Source organism: Schistocerca nitens, chromosome 12, assembly GCF_023898315.1.
Source record: "Schistocerca nitens isolate TAMUIC-IGC-003100 chromosome 12, iqSchNite1.1, whole genome shotgun sequence".
NCBI classification, from domain to species: Eukaryota; Metazoa; Arthropoda; class Insecta; order Orthoptera; family Acrididae; genus Schistocerca; species Schistocerca nitens.
Genome location: NC_064625.1, coordinates 167,562,873 through 167,575,357, shown reverse-complemented (window position 1 = coordinate 167,575,357; position 12,485 = coordinate 167,562,873). Strand labels below are relative to the sequence as shown.

Sequence of the window (12,485 nt, the reverse complement as noted above, 5' to 3'; positions counted from 1 at the left end):
GACATTTGACTCATTTTTGAATGCTGAAGATTAGATGGGTAGATCACATAACTAATGAGGAGGTATTGGTTGGTTGGTTGGTTGGTTTGGGGAAGGAGACCAGACAGCGAGGTCATCGGTCTCATCGGATTAGGGAAGGATGGGGAAGGAAGTCGGCCGTGCCCTTGAAAGGAACCATCCCGGCATTTGCCTTGAGCGATTTAGGGAAATCACGGAAAACCTAAATCAGGATGGCCGGACGCGGGATTGAACCGTCGTCCTCCCGAATGCGAGTGAGGAGGTATTGAATGTAATTGGGGAGAAGAGGAGTTTGTGGCACAACTTGACTAGAAGAAGGGACCGGTTGGTAGGATATGTTCTGAGGCATCAAGGGATCACCAATTTAGTATTGGAGGGCAGCGTGGAGAGTAAAAATCGTAGAGGGAGACCAAGAGATGAATACACTAAACAGATTCAGAAGGATGTAGGCTGCACTACGTACTGGGAGATGAAGAAGCTTGCGCAGGATAGAGTAGCATGGAGAGCTGCATCAAACCAGTCTCAGGACTGAAGACCACAACAACAACAACAACAACCATGGTGGAAGCTGAAGAACTGAATTAAATTTTTTAAAATACGATCTAACAAGGGGAAAAAAGGACGGCTTCAAAAGTCCGTGCACCAATCTTAGCTGAAGTGCTGCGCTGCTGTAATGACTAACATTCCTGGCTTCTAAGCAAGAAGACCCGCGTTCAAATCAAGAATTTTCCAAATCTATTAAAAACTGTGGTAAGAACTGACATTATTAACTATAAAGTTTGAGTTTTTTCTAAACATGAAGTTTAAATTGTAACAGCTCATTTATTTCTTCATAAATTAAATAAATTCTAGAGTTTCATGCACCTGTAAGGATGATTTGTATGCTGTGCAAAATTCATCGAAGACTCTCTCTTATTTATCAAGAAAAGTGCCTGAACCCACCGATTCCATATTCTGCTAACAGTCATTGGATCTCGACCAATGCGAGCAGCAATGTCGCGATACGATAAACCGCAATCGCGATAGGCTACAATCCGACCTTTATCAAAGTCGGAAACGTTATGGTACGCATTTCTCCTCCTTACACGAGGCATCACAACGTTTCGCCAGGCAACGCCGGTCAACTGCTGTTTGTGTATGAGAAATCGGTTGGAAATTTTCCTCATGTCAGCAAGTTGTGGGTGTCGCCAGCGGCGCCAACCTTGTGTGAATGCTCTGAAAAGGTAATCATTTGCCTGTCACAGCATCTTCTTCCTGTCGGTTAAATCTGGCGTCTGGAGCACGTCATCTTCGTGGTGTAGCAATTTTAATGGCCAGTAGTGTAGAAAGGAAACAAATTTACTTGTATAATGATCCTTGCTTCTCTGGATGTTCTGAAAAATCGTGCTTTACTTTAACCTCTCACAGTTTTTCAATAGCTTCATATTAGCGAAGTTGCTCAAATTTAGGCAAAGTCTTTTACTAGCGAGAACTCGGTAACTAAGCATTTGCGGACCTATGTTTATATGAAATTTTTTTCTAGTTTTACTTGTAGAATAACATATTAAAATACCGGGTGATGAAAAAGTCAGTATAAATTTGAAAACTGAATAAATCACAGAATAATGTAGGTAGAGAGGGACAAATTGACACGCATGCTTGGAATGACATGGGGTTTTATTAGAACCAAAAAGATACAAAAGTTCAAAAACTGTTCGACAGATGGCGCTTCATTTGATCAGAATAGCAATAATTAGCATAACAAAGTGAGACAAAGCAAAGATGATGTTCTCTACAGGAAATGCTCAATATGTCCACCATCATTCCTCAACAATAGCTGTAGTCGAGGAATAATGTTGTGAACAGCACTGTAAAGCATGTCCGGAGTTACGGTGAGGCATTGCCGTCGGATGTTGTCTTTCAGCAACCCTAGAGATGTCGGTCGATCACGATACACTTGCGACTTCAGGTAACCCCAAAGCCAATAATCGCACGGACTGAGGTCTGGGGACCTGGGAGGCCAAGCGTGACGGAAGTGGCGGCTGAGCACACGATCATCACCAAACGAGACCTTTCACGCGTCTAGCAATATGGGGTGGAGCGCCATCCTGCATAAACATCGTACGTTCCAGCAGGTATCAGCCAGGCTGGGGATGATGCGATTCTGTAACAAACTGACGTACCTCTCACCCGTCACGGTAGCAGTTTTGCTGTCCAGTGCCATCTGTTGGACATTTTGTGAACTATGTTTTTTTGTTCCAATGAAACCCCAAGTGTCAGTTTTTACCTCTCTATCTACATTATTCCGTTGTTTATTAAGTTTACAAATTTATACTGACTTTTTGATCACCCGGTATTTGCCTATGTTCGCGAATCGCCCTGTATATCGATGATTTTTTTTCAATATATCGACGGCCGATGATTTAAATATCGATATATCGGATTCACGGTATTTTTAAAAATATCAACAGTCCTAAAAAGAACGGTATTTGAGGCGAGGCCGTTCCGCGCTCCCTACGCAGCTGGTGGGACGAGGTGCGAGGACTCATGGACTAACGGGTGGAGGCTCGACCCAGGATGTCGGTACGACTGAACTCCGAGAGACGAGGTGGCGAAGGATGATTTGTTTCTGCGGGGCGGGCGAGCATACCGGGGCGGTTCCAGGAAACCGGGGGCTTCCGTCGGCCGCTCTCGGGCGGCTGGGGTGCTCCACACAGCGGCCGCTGGACACGGTCGAGCTCCGTGAGTCACGCTCCACCCCCACCAGAGCCTTCCGCCGTCCCCCCCTCCCGGCCACGACGAAGCGACACGCGCGCGTTTATAAGCGGGGCCGCGTCGCCGGTCGGGCTCAGTGTTCGCCGCCCAACAGCCGAAGTCGAGGTCGCTGAAGGCTCCAGCTTCAAGGTCGAGCGCCAGCGGTCATCAGAGGTAGGCACGCCGGCTAACGCAAATCTGCAGGCGCCAAGCAATGTCTCCAACCTGTCCAGTGCTACCACAGCTCCGCATGTATTGTCGACGACAAAAATTCGCGGCAATTTTTTTTTTTTTTTTTTTTAAATCTGTTCTACACTGTGGTGGCTACAGCCATAGGATATGTGCAGCAACTCGGCGTAGGCTCAACTCGTTCGAAATCCCCTGCAGAAATATTAAGCCATTCTCCCCCCATAGCCTTCCACGATTGTTGGCGGTGCAGGATTTTGTGCATTAACTGATCCCTCGACAGTAACTTCGGTAGGATTCATGTTGGACCATCTGGGTTACCAAATTGTTGTTGTGGTCTTCAGTCCTGAGACTGGTTTGATGCAGCTCTCCATGCTTATCCTGTGCAAGCTTCTTCATCTCCCAGTACCTACTGCAGCCTACATCGTTCTGAATCTGCTTCATCTCTTGGTCTCCCTCTACGATTTTTACCCTCCACACTGTCCTCCAATACTAAATTGGTGATCCCTTGATGCCTCAGAACATGTCCTACTAACCGATCCATTCTTCTAGTCAAGTTGTGCCACAAACTTCTCTTCTCCCCAATCCTGTTCAATACCTCCTTATTAGTTATGTGATCTACCCATCTAATCTTCAGCATTCTTCTGTAGCACCACATTTCGAAAGCTTCTATTCTCTTCTTGTCCAAACGATTTATCGTCCACGTTTCACTTCCATACATGGCTACACTCCATACAAATACTTTCATAAACGACTTCCTCTATGTTAACAAATTTCTCTTCTTCACAAACTCTTTCCTTGCCATTGCCAGTCTACATTTGATATCCTCTCTACTTCGACCATCATCAGTTATTTTGCTCCCCAAATAGCAAAACTCCTTTACTACTTTAAGTGTCTCATTTCCTAATCTAATTCCCTCGGCATCACCCAACTTAATTCGACTACATTCCATTATCCTCGTTTTGCTTTTGTTGATGTTCATCTTATATCCTCCCTTCAACACACCATCCATTCCGTTCAACTGCTCTTCCAAGTCCTTTGCTGTCTCTGACAGAATTACAATGTCATCGGCGAACCTCAATGTTTTTATTTCTTCTCCATGGATTTTAATACGTACTCCGAATTTTTCTTTTGTTTCCTTCACTGCTTACTCAATATACAGATTGAATAAGATCAGGGAGAGGCTACAACCCTGTCTCACTCCCTTCCCAACCACTGCTTCCCTTTCATGTCCCTCGACTCTTATGACTGCCATCTGGTTCCTGTACAAATTGTAAATAGCCTTTCGTTCCCTGTATTTTATCCCTGCCACCTTCAGAATTTGAAAGAGATTATTGCAGTCAACATTGTCAAGAGCTTTCTCTAAGTCTACAAATGCTAGAAACGTAGGTTTGCCTTTTGAAATTATTCGCTCGAATTGTCCAGAATGTTCTTCAAACCATTCACGACTTGGCTCATTGTGATCCACAAAAATGTCATCATTGTTTGGAATGAATGGCTACAAATGGTTTCCAAGTAGCCGAACTTAACCATTTCCAGCGGATTATCGCTTCAGTTGTATCACAGCACCCAGTGTATTGGAGATAAACACAGTCCACACCATTATGGAGCCGTCTCCTGCTTGGACAGTGTCTTGTTGACAACCTGGATCTGCGCTGCACTTGAATCCTAGCATCAGGTCTTGCCATCTGTAATCGGCTGTCATCTTACCAGACCACGGTTTTCCAGAGTGTAGGGTCCAACCTATATGGTCACGAGCCCAGGAGAGTCGCCGCAGGTGATGTCGTGCTGTGTAGCCCATTAACGCCAAATTTCCCTACACTCTCCCAGCGGATAAAAAATGGTTCAAATGGCTCTGAGCACTACGGCACTTAACTTCTGAGGTCATCAGTCCCCTAGAACTTAGAACTACTTAAACCTAACCAACCTAAGGACATCACACACATCCATGCCCGAGGCAGGATTCGAACCTACGACCGTAGCGGTCGCGCGGTTGCAGACTGTAGCGCCTAGAACCGCTCGGCCACTCCGGCCGGCCCTAGCGGATACATTCGTCGTAAGTCTCACATTGATTTCTGCGCTTATTTCACGCAGTGTTGCGTGTCTGTTAGCAGTGGCAACAGTACACAAACGCCGTTGTCCGCCATGAGAGTTAATGCCTCGAGTGTCGCATTCTCACCACACTCTTGGCACTATGGGTCGTGGAATACTGAATTCCCTAACGATTTCCGAAATGAACTGTCCCATGCACCTAGGCCCAACTAGGATTGCGCGTTCAAAGTCTGCTACTTGCCGTCGTGCTGCCATAATCAGTTCGGAAACCTTTTCGCATGAATCAGCTGAGTACAAATGACAGCTCCGTGAATGCACCGCCATTTCATACCTTGTGTGCGGGATGCTACAGCCATTTGTATATGTGCATGGCTTCTGTCACATCAGTGGAATTTTCCATTCCCTTCACCGTTTCAAGAAAATAGGCACTGAGCTATAACTTACTTTCAAAAATTGTCCCATTTGAAGATATCCCTCGAAAGCGTCCACTGCTGGTTAATAAGAAATGGTCTGGTGTGAGCTGGACTGGACCACTGGGGGTCCCCTACAAACTTAATTATTTGTCTACAGACAGTTCATCCATTTCAGGAATCTAGAAACGCGACGGATTTTTTCCCTGTTATCGACGTTGATACTGGCAAGAAAATGGTTCAATTGGCTCTGAGCACTACGGCACTTAACTTCTGAGGTCATCAGTCCCCTAGAACTTAGAACTAATTAAACCTAACTAACCTAAGGACATCACACACACCCATGCCCGAGGCAGGATTCGGACCTGCGACCGTAGCGGTCACGCGGTTCCAGACTGAAGCGCCTAGAACCGCTCGGCCACACCGGCCGGCGATACTGGCAAGATATCAGTTACAGTGATTCCAAAAATTTTAGGAATGTTTTAATTTCAAATTTGAAGTCGAATAACAAATGACAAAAGGAATACTTTTTTCACGTGATATAATTACAGACTAACAATTCTCGGATTATTTTTTTTCCTTTACTTGTACTGAGAAATCTTGCTTTCATGCTTCTAGGTCAACGAGAAGTACGCTGTAGGTATTGACGAGTGAGTTTAGCAATATCAAAATGTGCGACATCAGTGGCCTTCCAGTCAACATCGTCAAAACGTTTCTCTAATTCTACAAATTCTAGGGATGTTCGTTTACCTTTCTTCAACTTATCTTCTAGGGTAGTATAAGGTCATTATTGCCTCGTGTGTTCCTGCCGTCTCTCTGAAACCGAAACTGATGTTCTCCGAGGTTGCCTCCTACCAGTTTTTCCGTTCTTCTGCACATATATTTACCTTCAACTAATGTATAACCTCGACGTTCTGCAATATCTGCGACGGATTTCAAAACTTTTTTTCCTACTGCATAGGATTCGAAATTCGCGTAGAGGTCGGCGATCATTATATAAACTGACAATCATAATTTGTCTGCATCGCATCGTCTTTATCCTTCCTCATGAACTGTTTCGGTCACAGCCACCGTGATATCAAAATAAAAACTAGAGTCAGCAGATACAAGCTGTCTCGTCAACTACAGAAATGGATGGTGGTGATCTTGGTGCACTTATCACTGTAAGGTGCTGTTGTTGACGAGAGACCTTGTACCCAATCTTGGTTTCATTCTGATCAGATTTTTTAAATTCAGATCCACAGCCGCGCAGGATTAGCCGAGCGGTCTCAGGCGCTGCAGTCATGGACTGTGCGGCTGGTCCCGGAGGCGGTTGGAGTCCTCCCTCAGGCATGGGTGTGTGTGTGTGTGTTTGTCCTTAGGATAATTTAGGTTAAGTAGTGTGTAAGCTTAGGGACTGATGACCTTAGCAGTTAAGCCCCATAAGATTTCATACACATTTGAACCTTTTTTTTTAGATTCACAGTAGCCACAAATTTCTTACTTGGTTGTATCGCGGCTGAACTGTGTAATTTTAGTTTTTTTCTGCGGCAGTGCATAATTTACGCTTTAGATTGTTTTTAAGTACCATTCTGTGATGACAAGTATTGGCTTGTTTCAATGTCGTGTGTGTTTCATATGAAGCACATTTGAGTGTATGATTCAAACATTCCAGCTAACGAAACTTACTGGCAGATTAAAACTGTGTGCCGGACCGAAACTCGAACTCGGGACCTTTGCCTTTCGCGGTAAAGTGTTATCTACCAACTGAGCTACCCAAGCACGGCTCACGACCCGCCCTTACAGCTTCAACTCCACCAGAACTTGCCGCGAAAGGCAAAGGTCCCGAGTTCGAGTCTCGGTCGGGCACACAGTTTTAATCTGCCAGGAAGTTCATATCAGCGCGCACTCCGCTGCAGAGTGAAAATTTCACTCTGAAAACATCTCCCAGGCTGTGGCAAAGCTTTGTCTCCGCAACATCCTTTCTTCCAGGAGTGCTAGTTCGTCAAGGTTCGCAGAATAGTTTCTGTGAAGTTTGGAAGGTAGGAGACGAGGTACTGGCAGTACTAAAGCTGTGAGGACGGGGCGTGAGTCGTGCTTATGTAGCTCAGTAGGTACAGAGCACTTTACCGCGAAAGGCAAAGGTCCCGAGTTCGAGTCTCGGTCCGGCACACAGTTTCAGCGCACACTCCGCTGCAGATTGAACATTTCATTCTGGATTCCAACACCACTAGCGTCACCAGTTTAAAATCACGTATTATGGCAAAACACGTTGTCCACAATCTATGTAGAAGATTTACGTCAACAGTTTCAGCATATGATTCATGAAGTAATTTATGTAACAATACATAAATTGCGATCCAAACAATTCTGTGGTCAGCCACGGTTTTTCCTCGACAGCTTTTCAGCAGCGACTTTTTTTGGAGTTATCTAACGGGAGTTTTGATTTTTCAAGCTTTTTCTCCCAATTTATCCCAATCCTGAAGGATCACCGTTGCGCCCTTTGACACGCCAAACGCTTAACCCTGTTTAAGTCAGTTTATTACATCTCCACCTATAAATCACAACGACCAGCGTCAACAGTACATCTAAATCTCCCACTTCTTAATCTCTATTGGTTCCAAACTCCATAGAAGCGTGCACATGTCCACACATTACGTGAACTTATGGGTCCTTTCTATAAATCCCACAAGCGTGACCGTCGTTCTTATAAAAAAAGCACTCCGTCTTCAGGCCACAAGTGTCCCCTCGGGACCATCCGACCGCCGTGTCATCCTCAGTGAGGATGCGGATAGGAGGGGCGTGTGGTCAGCACACCGCTCTCCCGATCGTTATGATGGTTTTCTTTGACCGAAGCCGCTACTATTCGGTCGAGTAGCTCCTCAATTGGCATCACGAGGCTGAGTGCACCCCGAAATATGGCAACAGCGCATGGCGGCAGGATGGTCACCCATCCAAGTGCCAGCCACGCCCGACAGCGCTTAACTTCGGTGATCTCACGGGAACCGGTGTATCCACTGCGGCAAGGCCGTTGCCTTAGTTCTTATAAAGTTGACATCAAAAGCCCAGTTTCGTTTGTATGCAACTAAAAACGTCTTCAGTCAAAATATTCTGGCATATTTTCGACCCGCTAATTTCTTTGCGTCGACAGTAATTCTTGGGCAATTTATTCGTTTCTAAATTCACAACTTTACACCCTGGAGAACATTTTAAACAGTGAAATGCCTTTTCATCAAAAGATTATGTGACGGCCTGATACGATCTTCCGGTTTTATTCCAATCCGTTTTCCCCAGTTCATTCACCTCTAAATATCTTGTACGACTGTGGTGGTTTTCCACAGCGAACTTCACTGTAATTTTCAGTGAAACTTCTTTTGATCTCCAGTGTTTAGAGTTGTTTCATGTATACTGAATTTTATCCAGTTTTAACATCCTTCCATCCCCGTTACCTCGGTCCTTCGCCACTAATCTGTCTGTCTGTACCTATCGTATGTAGATATCTCAAATAAGTTACTATCGGTTCAACATACAGTAAGGTTCTCAAATGGTAATATACTCAGAGTGCACATTTACTGTTGAAAACTCCCAAGAAATCGAAATGTGGAAGCGGTTGCGTCCTTATGCGTTTTTTTTTTTTTATTTTTTGCGCTGTTCATCGAATATCGACCACTATAGACGTCTTGGAAAGGAGATCGCAATAATATAACTTTCTCGAAAGTCTGCGTTATACTTTTCACACAAAGAATTGTTAAGGATAAAAGGAAATAAGGAAGTTTAAGGGTTTAGCGTCATGTTGACTACGAGACCATTAGAAGATACATGAAACAAAAAGCACCCAGCAGAATCCGATATTTACATGGCAACAGAGGTGATGGAACTCCGGTCTCGAGCCGTACCCCTTATGTTCGGCAACACCGCGTGCCACATTTGTAGCAAGTCCCACTGGAAACATTAACGAACAATTCTTCGATTTTCAGACGCACTCGATCGAACAAGTGGTTTGTAAGGTACTACGTCATTTCCTTAAGTTTCTTGCCACGTATCTCGGCATAGCAACTGCTTTACTACATTTAGTTTTATGTGGTCATTCCACTTCAGGCCGCTTTGGACTGTTACATCTAGGTATCTTACGGTAGTTGCTGCTAACAGTGGTTTATCGCCTACAGAGTAATCGATTATTAATGGATCTCTTCACCTATTCATGCGCAATAGGTAACATTTATTTTCGTTCGAGGACCACTGCCGGAGCCCGTATGATCAATCGTCCACAGGTATTCCAGCATTTCGATACAGCCTTAATATCTACTGTATAGGAATCACCATGGGTTTCGAAAAAGACGATCGTGTGAAACCCAGATCGCGCTATTCGCCCACGAGACTCAGAGGGCCATAGACACGAGTTCCAAGGTAGACGCCGTGTTTCTTGACTTCCGCAAGGCGTTCGATACAGTTCCCCACAGTCGTTTAATGAACAAAGTAAGAGCATATGGACTATCAGACCAATTGTGTGATTGGATTGAAGAGTTCCTAGATAACATAACGCAGCATGTCATTCTCAATGGAGAGAAGTATTCCGAAGTAAGAGTGATTTCAGGTGTGCCGCAGGGGAGTGTCGTAGGACCGTTGGTATTCACAATATACATAAATGACCTTGTGGATGACATCGGAAGTTCACTGAGGCGTTATGCCGATGATGCTGTGGTATATCGAGAGGTTTTAACGATGGAAAATTGTACTGAAATGCAGGAGGATCTGCAACGAATTGACGCATGGCGCAGGGAATGGCAATTGAATCTCAATGTAGACGAGTGTAATGTGCTGCGAATACATAGAAAGAAAGATCCTTTATCATTTAGTTACAATATAGCAGGTCAGCAACTGGAAGCAGTTAATTCCATAAAATTTCTGGGAATACGCATTAGGAGTGATTTAAAATGGAATGATCATATAAAGTTGATCGTCGGTAAAGCAGATACCAGACTGAGATTCGTTGGAAGAATCCTTAGGAAATGCAATCCGAAAACAAAGGAAGTAGGTTACAGTACGCTTGTTCGCCCACTGCTTGAATACTGTTCAGCAGTGTGGGATCCGTACCAGATAGGGTTGATAGAAGAGATAGAGAAGATCCAACGGAGAGCAGCGCGCTTTGTTAAAGCATCATTTAGTAATCGCGAAAGCGTTACGGAGATGATAAACTCCAGTGGAAGACTCTGCAGGAGAGACGCTCAGTAGCTCGGTACGGGCTTTTGTTGAAGTTTCGAGAACATACCTTCACCGAGGAGTCAAGCAGTATATTGCTCCCTCCTACGTATATCTCGCGAAGAGACCATGAGGATAAAATCAGAGAGATTAGACCCCACACAGAGGCATACCGACAATGCTTCTTTCCACGAACAATACGAGACTGGAATAGAAGGGAGGACCGATAGAGGTACCCTCCGCCACACACCGTCAGGTGGCTTGCGGAATATTGATGTAGATGTAGAATATATGAAGGCGCTCAATAAGTAATGCAACACATTTTTTTCTGAAAGCAGATTAGTTTTATTCAGGATTTCAATATAATATTTTATTCCCTACTCTTCTGGCTACAAAACACTATTTTTCAGCATAATCTCCGTTCAATCAGATGGCCTTGCGCCACCTTACTAGGAGGGCCTCTATGCCCCTATAGTACCACTCTGCTGGTCGACGTCGGAGCCAACGCATTCCCATCGTCCACTTGCTACTTCAAGCTGAGTGTATACTTCATTGGTCCAAACAGATGGAAGCCGAAAAGTGCGAGTTACGGGCTGTAGGGTGGATGAGGAAGAACAGTCCAAAAAGGTTCTGCGAACTGATCTCGGATGCGCAGATATATGTGAGGCCTTGCATTGCCATGGAGAAATAGAAGTTGAGCCTGCGAGGTATTCGATTGTGATCCGTCTATCACCTCGAATGAGACTGTCCGCACGTTCCAACATTGCAGGAGTCACAGCTGTGTGCCTCGCCCAACGACTCACCGTGCTTTTGTTCACTGCCAGGTCTCCGCAGACCTTCTGCAGACGCCTATGAATATCTGCGATGATCTGGTTTTCCGACAAAAGAAACTCAGTGGCAGCTGGGACGCCATTTTGACGATTACGTATGGCGCCGCCAACTATTGGAAGTTCATGAAACGCTAGGAGCTGAGGCAGGAATATGCCACGATACCCCATACAAAATTCTGCATTTTTTTTCAACCAAGAATCTGTTACATTAATTACTGGACGCCCCTTATACCTTTCGAAGCCCCCTCGTTTACTGTAAACAGTCCTTTGGGGTACGCCCGCCGGTGTGGCCGTGCGGCTCTAGGTGCTTCAGTCTGGAACCGCGTGACCGCTACGGTCGCAGGTTCGAGTCCTGCCTCGGGCATGGATGTGTGTAATGTCCTTAGGTTAGTTAGGTTTCATTAGTTCTAAGTTCTAGGCGACTGATGACCTCAGAAGTTAAGTCGCATAGTGCTCAGAGCCATTTGAACCATTTTGAACCTTTGGGGTACTGGCGAAACCTTAACAGCTGTCGATTTCGTATCAATAAAAAGAACGATTTAAGTCCTGTCAAAAAACAGATCCTGAATCAACATGGGCGCCGTTGCCTGCTACGCTCTGGGTTTCATCGATGAACAAAGCGAGCTGAGTTGTGGAACCTCTATTTTTGAGGAAACCATGAGGAATTTTCAAGAAGGGTCGTCGAGCAGATGCGCAAAACTGTAGGCCTATATCTCTGACATCTATCTGTTACAGAATTTTAGAACATGTTTTCTGTCCGCATATCATGTCATTTCTGGAAACCCAGAATCTACTCTGTAGGAATCAACATGGATTCCGTAAACAGCGATCGTGTGAGACCCAACCCGCTTTGTTTGTTCATGAGACCCACAAAATATTAGATACAGACTCCCAGGTATATGCTATTTTCCTTGACTTCCGGAAGGCGTTCGACACAGTTCCGCACTGTCACCTGATAAACAAAGTAAGAGCCTACGGAATATCAGACCAGCTGTGTGGCTGGATTGAAGAGTTTTTAGCAAACAGAACACAGCATGTTGTTCTTAATGGACAGAGGTCTACAGACGTTAAAGTAACC

At 45.0% G+C, this 12,485-nt stretch overlaps 1 protein-coding gene and 1 pseudogene across 1 annotated transcript in view; one reads left to right on the top strand and one right to left on the bottom strand.

The window, feature by feature from the left end:
• Positions 1-2,836: 2,836 nt before the first annotated feature.
• LOC126215349 (peroxidase-like) overlaps positions 2,837-12,485 on the top strand; it is a 389,248-nt gene continuing 379,599 nt past the window's right edge. Inside the window, exon 1 of the mRNA XM_049942035.1 lies at positions 2,837-2,925. The gene's annotated coding sequence lies outside the window, so the exon portion shown is untranslated. The remainder of the gene's footprint in view (positions 2,926-12,485) is intronic.
• Positions 8,298-8,414, bottom strand: LOC126215446 (5S ribosomal RNA; annotated as a pseudogene).